Raw genomic sequence first — 15946 nt, 5'->3', positions numbered from 1 at the left:
CCTCTAGAGCAGACCCCTGACTCCACTTGAACTCTCTCAGTCACTGACACTTTATTAGTTACATCTCTTTTCCTCCTTTTGGTCAGGATGAAACTGTTGATCCCATGGTGCCAGGACCTGACTCATCCCCAGGAGCTATCGTCCATGCCACCAGGGAGACCCTCACCTCTGGATGTCATGTCCCACGCAGGACGGAGAGCAGTGGTCTCAACTACAGAACTGGGCCCAGAAAAATTGAGACCACATCTGAGCAACAAAAGAGGTCCTCCAGAAGTAACTCCCACAGACACCCATAGGTAGGCTAAGCTCTGCTACCTACATAAGCTTCACAAGGATTTGTTTGTCTGTGAAAATTTTAATTTCTCTCTCGGTTTTACAGAACAATTTGGCTGGGTACAGAATTCTTGGCTAGATGTCTTTCTCTTTCAGGATCTTAAATTTATCATACCACTGCCTTCTTACCTCCATAGTGCCAGTTGAGTAATCTGAACTCAGTCTTATGTGATTTCCCTTGTATGTAGTAGATTGTTTCTCTCTTGCCACTTTTGGGATTTTCTGTTTCTCTTCAACATTAGATAGACTGATTAGTATGTGTCTTGGGGAAGGCCTGTTTAGATTTATTCTGTTTGGAGTTTGTTGCACTTCTTTGATTTGCCTATTTCATGTCCTTTTTAAGGGTTGGGAAATTTTTGCCCATTATATCTCCCACTAATCTCTCTAGCTCTTTCCTCTTCATCTTCTGGGACACCAGTGATTTTTGTGTTTGTGTGCTTTGTTTTGTCCATCATTTCCCTGAGATCCGATTCAAGTTTTTCCATCTTTTTTTTTTCTCATTTGCTCTTCTGTGAGTTCAAAATCAGTTTTCCTGTCCTCTAGTTTGCTTATTCTTTCTTTTGTCTCTTCAAATGTGCTGCTGTGTGTCTCAAGTATATATTTTATATTGTCTATAGCATCTTTAATCTCTGCTATTTTTCTATTTATTCTTTCAAATTCCTCTTTATGTTCTTGTAGTGTCTTCTTGATCTCCTTTATGTCATTAGCCATCCCACCGATTTTATTTAGTAAAGTTATATGGACATCTCTGATTAGTTGTTCCACAGTCTGTGTCTCTGCCGGTGTTTTACTTCGGTCATTAGATTGGGCTGTATCTGTGTGCATCTTTGTATGGTTAATGAAATGATCTTCTGTTGTCTTTGTGGCTTGTAAATATCTTGATAGGGTTCTCTTGGATGTTGATTTCCTTCAGCAGTCTTAAGTTTTGTATCTGCGGGACAAGTGTGGAGCAGGATGCTGGGGGTGGGATGGGGTACAGCAGTGCGGTGATGGGTTGTGGTGCAGGTATATGCACAGGTCGGTGATTCTATGCTAGTGCTTGTGAGCAGGGGGTGCTGGTCATGCAGTTGGGGTCATGCAGTGCAGGGGGCCTTGAGGCCACGTGCAGCTCAGGCAGGCCTTGGAATGCAGAAGCAGGGTGCGGCATGTGGGGCACAGAGGTAGGGCGCTGCAGGAGATGGATGGGGGTGCTGAGTGGACTTGCTGGGGCTGGTATGTGGGCAGGATGCGGGTGGGCACGTGATGCGTGTAGGTCATGGGTGTCAGGGTGTGGGGTACAGGGCCCAGAAGTTGGGGCTCAGGGAGGTTGGGGCGGTGGTGTGTCCTTGCTCCAGGGGTGGGATCCAGAGGGGCTGGGAGTCAGATGCGCAAGCAGGGAGGGGCAGGGCCCAGGTCATAGAGATTGTGGGGCGTGTGTCAGGGTGGATGATGATGGGTGGACGGGGCCCTGGTGTGGGTGCGGGAGTGGGGGTGAGGTGGGAGTGCCCGCTTGTTCAGGGCAGAGGCTGTGTGGCACTAAGAGCAGTTGCCAGGTGTGGGAGAAGGACACTTGTGCTGTGGGGTGGGGCCACGTGAACATGTGTGAGGGCAGTGGGGTTGGGGTACAAGAGTCAAGAGGTCCATAGTGGATACAGGGGTGCCCAGGAGGGAGGATGTGGCTGTGCTGGTGTTTGGATCTGTGGGTGCACATGCACAGAGCTCAGGGGCAGTGGCTGGGATTGTGCCTGCGTGGACTGGGTGTCCGATGCGGCCCGGACACGCAGGTCAGCGTTTGTCCAGAGCTGAGGGGGCGTGGCGTGAGTAGGGACCAGATGCGTGTGTGCAGAGCTGGGGGAGGGGGGCAGGCGGGGTTGAGCGACTGTATGGGTTGGGTGTGGGTGTGGCTGGGGCATGAAGGTAGCGCTTGCAGCCCGATTGTGCAGATAACTGCCTGCGGGGTGGGGGGGGGTGGTGAGGTGGGGGTCGAGGGGCTGGCCACGGGTGCAAGGGTCTCCGGAGGGGCGGAGCGAGACTGTGAGCTTGTGCGGGAGAGGTGGGTAGGGCTGGGACATGCTCATGTGTATGCAGGAGGTGGGGGGGGGGCGGGGGTGCTTGGAGCCTAGTAGGGGGTGGTGCATGACGACGTTCAGGTGCTTGGGATGTAGGTCTAGTCGCAGGTCACAGGACGGGCGCAGCGCGCGTGACAGTAGTGCCAACAAGAGGGCTTGGCTTACTCCCTAGTCTGGTCTCCCTGTCTGTGCGCTCCTGACGGCTGCCGGCCCCTGCCTGGAAATGCACACACTAGGCTTTCTGCAGTAGCTAGCCGGGCTCGGGTTCTCTGCATCTCAATTCTTCTGCCTTTTCACAAGGGCCTCCCTCTGTGGTGTACAAGACCCTCTTGAGTCACATATATCCTGGAATCCCTCTCCCGGTCCTTTTATTCTGTCCCTTCTCTGGCTGCTCTTTGGATCAGAGATGAACTCGACCTATCCCATTCTGCCATCTTCTATCTCTGTATATTAATCAAGTATAGCTTTTCTCGAGGTGTCTTTTCCTTGCATTATCTCTGTCATCTCCTAATCCCTTTTATTTCTGTGTGTGGTTTTCTTACCATGTTGTAGACATTCATTAAATGTCCAGTGATTTTTTTTTAATTATCCTTCATATTTGAGAATGAGACTCTAAATATTTTATTAAAAGTTCTCTGTGTAGGCTACAGCTCTGTGAAGTTCACAAGTGGGTGATCTAGTAGCAAACCAGTTTTCCATTGGGCTCCTCCAATTGCAAATGATGATGAGCTTTTCTCTGCTGCCATATTATTTCTTTGGGAGCTAAGCATTCAATTAATCACTCCTTTTTAGGTTGCCTCAGAGAGAGTTGTCAGGTTGTGCAGATAAGTACAGAAAGGAACTTGAAACTGAACTTGTTCATATGTAGATTTTCAAGCATCCCTCCTATTTTGAGTCCTGTACCTGAAACCCTTCTGCCCTCTGCACCCTTTCACTGGTTCCTGATACTTCCCAGATGTTGAGGCTTTCAGAGTCTGTAGGTGAAATGGCCCTCATCTTAGCACTGAGGTTTTGACCTCTTTCCCTCTGTTAACTACCACTCCTTCACCCACTTTCTGACTTCCTAACACTTGTTGAAATCTCTGATTTTTTTTCCTCTCCCCTCCCTTGGCTTTATCGTTGTAGGTTAAGGCCTCTTTCATTCCTTTGCTATTATCTTAGTGGGTTTTGAAGAAGTGTGGGAAAATGCTTTGGGCAAATCACAATTTGTAAGCAGAATTCCAAGGTAGTACTTCTGTAACAAAGGCTCAAGAGTCACTCGCAGGAATGCAGTTGGTGTGGAAATATTGAATGATGTAATACTGACAGATTGAATGAGTATGTGAACTTGATAAATTTATGAAGAATCAATGATTTAAGTACAGTGAACTGATATTTGCTGAACTACGTAGGGGGTTGTCTGATCCCAAATTAGAAATTCCTGTGAAACAAACAAATGAACAAAAAAAAAATAATAAAATAGGAAAAAAGAAAAATCATACACTTTTTCATTGTAGCTATTTTATCTAGTGAATGGTTGTGAGATAGACAGGTTTTTGTTTTCATATTTGTACTTTTCTTCATTTCCTAAATTTTATGCACTATGCACGATTACTGGTCGAATGTTTATAAGTGTGGGAGAGAGTTACTATGGAGGCAAAAGAAAGTCCGCAGAGTCTGAAATATATGCCTGAATCCAAAAGGTCTTATTGAGAGCTGTTTTCATTTGTAGAAGCTGCCAGAATGCAATATGCCAGAAACAGAGTGGCTTTTAAAAAGGGGAATTTATTAAGTTGCAAGTTACAGTTATAAGACCATGAAAATGTCCAAAGTAAGGCACCAACAAGAGGTTACCCTCACTCAAGAAAGGCTGCTGCTGTCTGGAGCCCCTTTGACAGCTGCGAAGGCACTGGCTAATATATATATATATATATACTAATTACAAAGTATGATAAGTGCTCTAGAAGAATGGAAAAGGGAAGGGTACTATAACAAAAACTCTGTGTCAGAGTAGTGTTCTTTTTTTTTTTTATTTTTTTTTTATTTTTTTTTATTTTTTTATTAACGGAAAGAAAAAAAAAGAAATTAACACAACATTTAGAAATCATACCATTCTACATATGCACTCAGTAATTCTTAACATCATCACATAGATGCATGATCATTGTTTCTTAGTACATTTGCATCGGTTTAGAGGAACTAGCAACACAACAGAAAAAGATATAAAATGTTAATATAAAGAAACGAAATAAAAGTAGTAGTAATAGTAAAAAACAACAACAACAAACAAACCAACAAGCAAACAAAAACAAAAAAAAACAAAACAAAAACCTATAGCTCAGATGCAGCTTCATTCAGTGTTTTAACATGATTACTTTACAATTAGGTATTATTGTGCTGTCCATTTTTGAGTTTTTGTATCTAGTCCTGTTGCACAGTCTGTATCCCTTCAGCTTCAATTACCCATTGTCTTACCCTGTTTCTAACTCCTGCTGAACTCTGTTACCAATGACATATTTCAAGTTTATTCTCGAATGTCCGTTCACATCAGTGGGACCATACAGTATTTGTCCTTTAGTTTTTGGCTGGATTCACTCAGCATAATATTCTCTAGGTCCATCCATGTTATTACATGGTTCATAAGTTTATCTTGTCTTAAAGCTGCATAATATTCCATCGTATGTATATACCACAGTTTGTTTAGCCACTCTTCTGTTGATGGAGATTTTGGCTGTTTCCATCTCTTTGCAATTGTAAATAACGCTGCTATAAACATTGGTGTGCAAAGGGAGTAGTGTTCTTAATTAAGAATGGGGATTGAGGAATTTAGCAGTTAATCTGTGAATCACAGACATTAAGTTGAGAACTGAGAGATAAATAAGAGTTAATTAAACAAAGGATTGTGGGGGGTGGCTTGAAGGGCATATCTGCCAGAGAAGGCATGGTAGGAAAAAATAAAGGCACCCAAGAGTGGCTGGAAGATAGCAAGTAAGTGGAGGGTGATTTGTGAGATAATTTAGGAAAGGGAGGCAGGCACTTAATCATACAGGACTTTTTGGCCATGCTAAAATTTTGGAATTTATTAAGTGCCATGGGAAACCATTAAAAAGTCTTAATCAAGGAAGTGACATGAGACAATTTACATTTTTAAGTGATCCCTATGGCAGTTGCACAAAGAATGGTTTGGAGATAGGGCCAGAAAGTAACCAATTACAGCCATTGCAGAAGTCCAGGCAAGGGGTGATGGTGGCTTGGAATAGGGTGGTAACAGTGGGTAGTGAGAAACATTTTGGATAATGAAAGAAAAGGAAGTGTGAAGAATGCTTCCTAGGCTTCAGGTTTAAACAAATGTGTAGAGGAAAGTGCCTTTTCTGAGACGGAGAGAGGTGGTAGGTTTGGGAATGAACAAAGATCGAAAATTCAGTTTGGGATTCCAGTAAAATATCCAATTAGACACCTCGAGTGGTTAGCTGTTTATAAGACTTGGAAGAGAGGTAAAGATCAAGGTAAAATTTTAGGTGTCATCAACATTAGATGACATGTAAAGTCACAGGAATAAGTGAACTCTAGGGAAAGGGGGAATATGGATGACAACAGTAGAACAGAGAAGAAAAGATAAGAGACACATTGAGAAATTCCCATATTTTAAAGGATGGGGAGAAGAAGGACCTACAGAGGAGACTGAGGAAGTAATTTGTAAGTGTGGTTAAAATGAGAAGAGACCTAAAATACCAGAGGATGAGTGTTTCAAAAAGGAAGAAGCAGTCAGCTGTGTTGATTGGTTACTACAAAGAAGACAGGAAAAGGCCCCATTGATTTCATTGACTGCCACAGTGAAAATACCAAGTGAATTGAGTTCTGTTGCAAATATTAAAAGAATCAGCTTATAGAACGCTTGTACCATCATGGTCCATTTGACCCAATTTTGGAATTTGAATTTTTTTCTGAGAAGGTCTAAATATTTATAAGATAGACATTTCTTGATTTTTATTCTTTCTTAGACTCTAATTCTTTTCAAAGAACAAAGAGCAAATCTACTTTTTAAAGCAATAGAATTAAACTCATTTTATCTTGTAATTACTATATGGATCCATTGGACTCTTTCACAACTCTAAAATATGTTATGGGATCTTAATGATCTTTCTTTGGCTTTAAACATTTTGCCTTTTCATCATTATTAGCAGTTATTCCTAACTGTGCTAGAAAAGACAAAAATAAGAAAAGATGAAGGTTGGGATTGCCTGGAAGATTGATTCAATAGTGAAATAAATAATCACTATTAGATAATCTTTCTATTATCTTACTGCTTTGTATAAAGTACTGAATTATCTGTTAAGAAGATATAAAGGAATTCTGGAAACATCATATCTGTAGTGGCTTTTTTTTTTAAGCCTTTATTAATCAAAAGCTTATAAGAATTCAGAATTTTTCATTTTCTACACATAATGGTAAAGAAAGAAAATTAATAGAGGAAAATATTTCAAGAGTATTTTTAAAATCAGGGCCTCTTGCCTCTAGCCTCTTGCAAGAGTGCCCATGTGCTCCTTCTCTGCATGTGTATGTAATAAATTTTCTGCCTGCTTACTCTATGCTGTACTGTGCCCTTGAATTCTTTCTTAATAGATGGCCCAGAAGTTAGAAGCTGGAATCTGGCCACATATTTTGGCAAGCCAGCCAGGAGTCACTTCTCTTCTCTGACTGGACTGGTGAGTACCAGGAAGCTTGGCCACGTGCTTTCACCTTTTCCTCTCGCTTGGCTCACTTTCTCCTTCTTTCTCTTTCTCTTCTCTCTGTCTCTGTCTGTTTCTCTCTCTCTCTCTCTCTCTCTCTCTCTTTCTCTCTCTCTCTATTTCCAGCTCTCTGAAACTTCCCCACTCACTTGGCTTAATCTAGGGGCTCTGAAGCAACTTCCCCAGGACATAGCCTCAGTTCACCCTGAGCCTTCAGCTCCCTCTTCAGAGGCGGCAGGAGCCCAGTCTCCACACAGTGCTGATCTAAGCTGGGTGCTCCTGTCCTTTGGGACTCGATCCAGACCTCCTCCCCGTGTTGAGCAGGAGCTTAATGGAAGGCAAATCAGGACCCTGTCTCTCTCTCTCTTTCTCCTCGGCTCTTGAGATTTCCCCACAATCTCTTATCCTCCCCTCTGAGGACCCAGACCCATCCTCCTGATGAATCTGTTTCTTTTTTCAACTGTTTGACAGAGGGTCTCTCCCCGGCCTTCATGAGAATCTCCCGCTTTCTCCTCTGTCTGGCTTTCCATGTCTTCCAAGACATTCCATCTTCCATAACAGAATTCTGGGCTAAGGATTCTTATACCAAACAAGGTCCTTGTCCTTGACCTTCTAGGGAGTCACCTCTGGTTTAGGCCCAGGGGAATCGGGCCCATTCCAACAAGACCGTCTCCCCCTTAAAACCAGAAGTAAAAGGCTTGCAGGAGCAGTGGAAGTGCCGGTTATCCTGATTGAAGTGAGCTCAGCCTGTGAGATCCAGTAAGCTCCACCTCCACCCCCCTCGCCCCCCATTCTTCTTAAAATGAGCACAGGAGCCCTCTTGCCCTCTGCTTGCCACAGAGTCAGCTCTCCAGTCCTCACCCACCTGGGGTCGGCCTGGACCGCAGTTTCTCCTCCCCACTATTGCTCTCTGGTGTGGTTAAACCTTGGTGGGCCTTTCTCTGGAGAAACTACTAGTATCCTAGTTTCCTCCTCCACAGCCCAGTCAGTAAGCTCCACCTCCACCACCACCCCCCATTTGTCTTCAAATGCACTAAAATCTGTGCTGCAGGGGACAGAAGGAGCCTCACTCCTGGTCCTGTCCTGTAATATGTGCATACCCAGACACCATGGATTGCTTCAAAAGTGTACTAAGCCACATTTTATGGTGTAACTGGCCTTTCCCAGGACATTTCTCCTTAAGGGGAGCCTGATTTCTTGGCTGCATGTTCCTTTCCTCTAGCCTGACAACACCAGGGAGAATTTCTTTGAAACCTGGAGATTCTTTGTGGCAAATCCTTTCCATTCTCTTAGGCCACAAGTCAGGTAGTAAGGTTAAAAGTGCAGACACTTCTAGGAAGACTAGTGAGTTGGTTCAGCAGCCAGTGGTACCAGGTCATCCATCCTCTGAGTCTTTAAGGACTCCAGGGCTACCTGAGGGTAGAAAGCCTGATCCCATGGCACCAAGAGAGCAGCATTCAGGATGGCAAGCCAGTGACCCAGGATGCCAGGCACTGATACGGAAATCTGCCTTTTTCTCTCGTCTCTCTTCCTTAAAAATGGATGGCGCTTCCAGTATTCCAGCTGACAGTCCACGGGCCTGCCTGCTACGAAATTGGAATAATTTTCCCACCACAGAGATAAGAAAAAGAAAAGCTTATTTTCTCCTGCAACACTGTCTGGCCACAGTATCACCTGGAGGAGGGCCAGTGTTGGCCCACAAATGGAACCGTTATTATAACCCTATCCTACAGTTAAATCTCTGGGAAATAAGAAGGAAAGTGGCAAAAAAATTCCTTACATACAACTTTTTATGACCTTATATCAGGACAAATCCATGAAGGGCTCTTGCAAGTTATGCCATGTCTGGGATGACCCCTCAAAATTTATAGGAGAATTTAAAAACCCAGCATTAACCTATGAATTTGCCTGGTGGGATGTGCAAGTCATTCTTTCCTCTGGTTGCACTCGGGAGGAAGAGTGCCAAATTTAGATTCAAGTACAGGGCCGTGCAGACCAACTCAGGGAGCAGCAGCCTGCCCATATGCAATAGGAGGAGTAGGGATTCCAGATGCTGACCCAAGTTGGAACTACCAGGGAGGCAGGCAGACGTGTAAGCCAGAGACCACATGATAACACGTCTAACAGAAGGAATGAAAAAATGTACCATCCGGGAGGGCCACGGTGGCTCAGCAGGCAGAATTCTTGCCTGCCATGCCAGAGACCCGGGTTCGATTCCTGGTGCCTGCCCATGCAAAGAAAAAAAAAAAAGTACCATCAAACTGTAAATTATAATATGTTACAGAGCATAACTCAGGAGGATATGGAAAACTCTGCTTCCTTTCAGAGAAAGCTAGCGGAGCCTATGAAAAAGTATACCCCTGTAAACCCTGACTCCCCAGAGGGGCAAATAATATTTAAACCGATTTTATTGGTCAGTCAAGTCTTTGATATAAGGAAGAAACTCCCAAAACTGGCCTCTGAGTCACGAGCCCTATAAATGATCTCATGAATGCTTTTTCTGTTTTTAATAACCAGGACTGGGCTGTGGGGGAGAAAAGGGGAAGGAGAGGGACAGGAACAAAGCTCGGCTCGTAGCTCTTGCCATGAGTGGCAAACAGCCACCTTCCGGCCACTTGGGGCAGAAGCCAGCTGGGTCCTGTGATGAGTTTGGGAAAATGGGACACTGGAAGTCTGCGTGTCCTCAGGGATGCCCGTGGCCCCCATGGCCTTGCCCTAAGTGTGGGAAAGCTGGACAGTGGGCCTGGGGGTACACCAGGTCTGAAGGGGGTCAGTGCTCTTTGGAAGCCCTTAGTGGCCACTTCCCAGCAAGAATGAGGAAGTCCGGGGCCACTAGTGGCTCCTGAGTCATCACTGAAGAAGATTGATTTTGACAAGCCCTAGGTGACCTCCGACATGGCAGGAAAGTCATTGAATTTCTTTAATTCATACTGGAGCCACTTATTCTGTTTTGATGTGTCACTTGGGCCCATTCTGCCCACCAGCCTGTCCCATGGTAGGGAAACAGAAAGCCTAAAGCCAGCACCTTCACTCAGGCCCTCTTTGGTCGAATTGGTAGCATCCTTTTAAATCGTCCATTCATAGTAGTACCAAAATGCCCCATCCCCTCTAAAAAGATCTTTTTCACTTCCTGGGGGCCACCTTAAGTTGAGTTTGGTTACCCCTAGATTGAGGCATCCCAGAGAAAATCCTTAAGCAAATAAACCTGTCAGTAAGGGATGAAAGCCACCCAAGGCTAGCCCACAAATAACCCCTGACTGCATGCAGCTTTATTAGTCCTAAATCTTAAAAACCCATTTTTTTTTTTGTATACATCTTCACCCTAACTCTCAATACCTACTTGCTGTTAAATAGCAGGAACTTAATAAGATTCCCACTCTATCGTATGGTAGCCACAACAAACTCTGGGATCTGTCCTATAACTACCTGTTGAAGAGTGCTTTGAAAAGTATTGCTTTTTTATTTCTTTGCTTTGTATATATGTTATACTATACAATAAAAAAAGATTCCCACTCTATTCACTTCATACTGCCCTGAGGATTTCAAACTAATCCCTATATCTTTAAAAACACCTTAGCAGCAGATTTACTAGCCTCCAGCTGCCTCAAAGTACAGTCTTACAATATGTTAACTGTATAAGCTAACATATCCCTAATATAAAAGTAGATTTTCTTTGTTCTAATCATTGCTAACTGAATGGACATGGAAAGCTGCAGAAAGGTTTAAAAAAGTGAATTTTGTAGTCATTACCGACTACAAGTCCTGAATGGATGTGGACAGTTGTAGAGAACTTAGGAAAGTTTTGTTGGAGTCACTGCTGACTACAAAAAGTTATAGAGAGTTTATAAAACGGAATTCCGCTTATCTTCTGTGTTAAACTGCTCTTAATGAAAAGTTATAAGAAATTTTTCTTAACCATCTGATTACTTTGTCTAAAAGATAAAAATTTTGTATCATATCAGAATAATATCCTTGTTCATATTTGTGGTAACCTTATCACGCTTTATTTCAAAAAAAAAGTCTTCTCACTCAAAAGAAAACTTACAGAGGATTTGTTCTCTCACCTTGTAAAAGTGAAGTACTAAAATAATCCAACATGTTACATAAAATGTGTTTAACAAATTTTACAATATTAAAAAAGTTTTCTATCCTTCCGTTAACTAGAGTTGCATGGGTAGAATATTATATGTTTAAAAAATATTTAAAACTGCTAGAAATTTAACAATGTTGTCACTGTCCATGTTATTAAATATATATATTTTTTTGGGGGGGGGAGGGGCATGGGTAGGCTCCAGGAATCAAACCTGGGTCTTCAGCATGGCAGAGAAGAACTCTGCCACTGAGCCACCATTGCCCGCCCTCCATGTTATAACTTAATACTAAGCATCTGTATAATATAAAGCAATCAAATGTAGTTATCAGTTACATTACTTTACCCTAAGTCTCCTCTAAAAGTACAAGTAGTCAGCTATAAGTCAGAACTTCATCTTCAACAAAAAGAACTTTAAAGGAGAAATAAGGGAAGTATACAAAGTATATTCTATCTGTTAATTAACCTAAGCCTATGTTTTTTGTTTTTTTTTTTTGCATGGGCAGGCACCTAGAATTGAACCCAGGTCTCTGGCATGGCAGGCGAGAACTCTGCCTGCTGAGCCGCTGTGGCCTGCCCTATCAAATGTTTTTATTTCTAAAAGTAAATTAAAATGCTTATGAAAAATTAAAACTTAAAGTTAAGCTCTTACAGCAACCACATTTACTCCTAAGATTATTTTAAAATAGAAATAAAATAAATTTCTAAATTTATTTCTAAATAAATTAATTTTTTTATTATTCTAAATTTCTAAATTTATTATTTCTAAATTCTGAGATGGCTGCCCTTTGTATAACTAGCAGTTCCCTAGAATATTAAGTAAGTGTAATACCTAAGATTTAGAGTTATGTTTCTCCACCTCTGAAAATCAGCCTTACTCCATATAGCAACATGTAAATGATGCTGATTAGTTGGGATTAATTAGTTGGGATTAAGTTAACTATAATATTAATCTATATTCTAAAACTTTAACTACTGCATAAGAACAACAAAAAAAAGGCCAGAGTATTTTAAATCAATATATATTGTAAAAGTTATATTATTTATTATTATATAATATAATGTTATATGTTCTATTATTACATTAAATGTAAAATATGTATTGTTAATGTTCTTTGCTCTAAAAAAAAAGAAGAAAAAGCTATACCTTCCTAGTCCTGCATGCTCATACAACAGTGTAAAAACAGTGAAACTTTCCCTCAATTAAGCATCACCAAAAAATATTCAATTTCTTAAATGGTGTGATCTTGCCAACAAAAAATAGCAGTAATTCATTGCTCTGGGCATCAATGAATAATACTAACATCTTTCAAAGGAATATCCAAGCCGATGTGGCAGCCAAAGCTTTAGCACAATCAATCAAGCCCCTTGTGTGGTTTGCAACTGTTATGTACCCTAGAAAAGCCATGTTATCTTAATCCTAATCCAATTTCGTCAGGCCAGACCTATTGTTTAGGGTGGAACCTTTGATAAGGTTGTTTCCATGGAGATGCAACACATCCAATAGTGAATGAACCTTTTGATTGGATGTAGCTATGACTCAGCCCATTCAAGGTGGGTCTTAATTAGTTTACTGGAGTCTAAGAGAGCTCACAGAGGAAGACACAGATGCAGACATTTGGAGATCAAGACAGGAAAAACCTGGGTACTTAAGCAAGGACTCACAGAAATAACCAGAACCTAAAGAGAAGTCTCTTTCCCTGGTTGATGCTAAATTAAGAGATGAAACCCAGAGTTTCACCCCGGAACAGCTGAATGAGCACCCATGGATGCTTAGAGAGGAAACCACTGGAATCAGAAGCTGGAAGCAACAGAACTGGAAACAAGGACCAGCAGATGCCAGCCCCATGCCTTCTCATGTGACAGACATTGGCCTTTCTTCAGAGCCAAGATATTTTTCTCTGGATGCCTTAGTTTGAACATTTTTAGAAACCTTAGAACTGTAAACTTGTAACTTAATAAATCCCCTTTATAATAGCTGATGCATTTTTAGTATACTGCATTCTGGTAGCATTAGCAAACTAAAATACCTCTTCTAAGCCTCATTCCTGCACCCCTTAACTTAGTACATGTGCCGATTTGAAATGATGTATGTCCCCTAAAAAAGCCATGTTTTAATCAAAGTCCCATTTCATAAAGGCAGAATAATCCCTATTCAATACTGTATGTTTGAAACTGTAATCAGATCATCTCCCTGGAGATGTGATCTAATCAAGAGTGGTTGTTAAACTGGATTAGCTAGAGGCATGTCTCCACCCATTTGGGTGGGTCTTGAGAAATTTCTGGAGTCATATAAAAGAGGAAACATATTGGAGAATGAAGGAGATTCAGAGAGAGCAGAGCACAACAACATAGCCATGAGAAGCAGAGTTCACCAGCCAGCGACCTTTGGAGATGAAGAAAGAAAATGCCTCCAGGGGTGCTTCACGAAACAGGAAGCCAGGAGAAGAAGCTAGCAGATGACGCCATGCTCGCATGTGCCCTTCCAGATAAGAAAGGAGCCCTGACCGTGTTCACCATGTGCCTTTCCAGATGAGAGAGAAACTGTGACTGTGTTCGCCATGTGCCCTTCCACTTGAGAGAGAAACCCTGAACTTCATCAGCCTTCTTGAACCAAGGTATCTTTCCATGGATGCCTTAGATTGGACATTCCTAAAGACTTGTTTAATTAGGACATTTTTTCAGCCTTAGAACTGTAAACTAGCAACTTATTCAATTCCCCTTTTAAAAGCCATTCCATTTCTGATATATTGCATTCTGGTAGCTAGCAAACTTATTAAATTCCCCTTTTAAAAGTCATTCCATTTCTGATATATTGCATTCTAGTAGCCAGCAAACTTATTAAATTCCCCTTTTAAAAGCCATTCCATTTCTGATATATTGCATTCTGGTAGCTAGCAAACTAGAACAGCACATATGCCCTCTTATTCTCCCAATTAAGCAGGAATGAGCTACCCAGCTAAAATTCACTCTTGACCTGAAAAATAGTCATTTCTTTCCCTCTCCCCAAGTCCAACTTGACTAATACATGTCCAAAGGCTGCTCATTTCTCTCCTCTTCTTGTTATTAATTGGCCCTTACATTATAAGCTTCTCACATGTTTATTTCTGCCAGTCTAGGAGCCTTTCACACCAAACCAATACTGATGTGAAAATTTTCAGGAGGTTCCAACTGCCTCTCTGGACTCCTCCCCTCTCAACTTAAGATGGCCAGAAAACTCTACACCACATCAGACAGGGCCTGCACCCCCTGACAAGCCAGAAGCAGCTATGGAAGTCATACCCTTGCCTGTCAGCACCCCCTTAAGATTAAGGGGCAAGAACTCTTTGAGGAAGCAAGAGCACTGAAGAAATAAAGAAATAAATGGGAACTCCTCAAAATTAAACACTTTTGTGCATCAAAGAACTTCATCAAGAAAGTAGAAAGACAGCCTACACAATGGGAGACAATATTTACAAATGACATATCAGATAAAGGTCTAGTATCCAGAATTTATAAAGAGATTGTTCAACTCAACAACAAAAAAGACAGCCAATCAAATTATAAAATGGGAAAAAGACTTGAACAGACACTTCTCAGAAGAGGAAGTACAAATGGCCAAAAGGCACATAAAGAGATGCTCAACGTCCCTGGCCATTAGAGAAATGCAAATCAAAACCACAATGAGATATCATCTCACACCCACCAGAATGGCCATTATCAACTGTGGCGTATTTCTCAGGGACTGGAGCCTAGCCAAACTTAAAATTTTTTAATGTTTCTCTCCCTCTCTATGTTCACTCCTGGCCCCCATATCGGTAACCTAGTTCACTGTTCCCCCTTCCCCCTCTTGTTGTAGACCGCCCATTTCCGTAGCTCATCTCAAAGCCTGCAACCCTTCCTGTTATGCTTAACTGGTTCCATACCCCTAATTTCTACCCTCTGCCTGGCAACTGCCTACTACCTTGCATGATTGGCTGCCTCAGTGTGACGTGTAGACCCTTAGCTCCACCCCTCCTCCGAGTATATTTAAGCCTGTTGCTCGCCCAGCCCCGCGTCGTCGATAGAGCCCCGGGGTCTTCGGACCCCAGACGTCTCACTCTTCGGGTTCCCGGGTGACCCATCCTGGAGTGTAACAATAAAGACTTAAAACCCGCATCTGGCCTGAGTGACGACTTCTTCGCGACCGCCGGCAGGGGAAAGACGCCGGCTTCGGCTTACCCAGGTTAATTTCCGCGAGCTCGCTCCCCAACCCCACCCGGTGTGCCAGCCGGCCTGACCGACTGGAGCTCTCCGACGGCAATTGGCGCCCGAACAGGGACCCTTCCTCGCCCGCCGCACACCGGAGACACTAGGACCTCTCTTCTGAACCAAGGTAAGCCCCCTAGACTCTCCTGCTTAAATAAACGCAGTCCTAGTCTCTACAAGCAGTGAGTAGTCCCCTCCAAATTTCAACATGGGTCAGTCTCTCTCTAAGAGTCAGGTCCCTCAAGTGCGCGCCCTGGCTGCCTTGTTGGACACACATAGATGTAAGGTTTCTGCCCGGCAGCTTCAGGTTTATTGGGACCTCTTGCTGCCCTTCAACCCCTGGCTACTAACGAGTCCACTTTGGATCCCGGCTACCTACGATCAGCTCATTGCCCGGGTCATAGACAAAATGGAACACGAGGGCAGGCGTTTCCCCCCCGGACTTCTTCCCACCCTCTTTGCTATCTGCTCCTACCTTCAAGGCTCCTTGCCCCCCACAGACGGCCGACCCAAGCAGGTAAATGCGGCTGCTGCAGAGG

The 15946-nt window shown here is 42.9% G+C and overlaps 1 long non-coding RNA gene across 3 annotated transcripts in view; it reads left to right on the top strand.

The window, feature by feature from the left end:
- Nucleotides 1–15625, top strand: part of LOC143666194 (uncharacterized) — a 30199-nt gene extending 14574 nt beyond the window's left edge. For 2 of the 3 annotated variants that reach the window (XR_013167455.1, XR_013167453.1), the window contains 3 exons: nucleotides 87–296; nucleotides 6984–7066; nucleotides 14295–15625. This is a non-coding gene — a long non-coding RNA (uncharacterized LOC143666194). The remainder of the gene's footprint in view (nucleotides 1–86; nucleotides 297–6983; nucleotides 7067–14294) is intronic. The other variant, XR_013167454.1, reaches the window with a different exon arrangement.
- The last annotated feature ends 321 nt before the right edge of the window (nucleotides 15626–15946 follow it).

Source organism: Tamandua tetradactyla, chromosome 22, assembly GCF_023851605.1.
Source record: "Tamandua tetradactyla isolate mTamTet1 chromosome 22, mTamTet1.pri, whole genome shotgun sequence".
Classification (NCBI taxonomy): Eukaryota; Metazoa; Chordata; class Mammalia; order Pilosa; family Myrmecophagidae; genus Tamandua; species Tamandua tetradactyla.
This window is presented reverse-complemented; position numbering and strand designations above follow the sequence as displayed.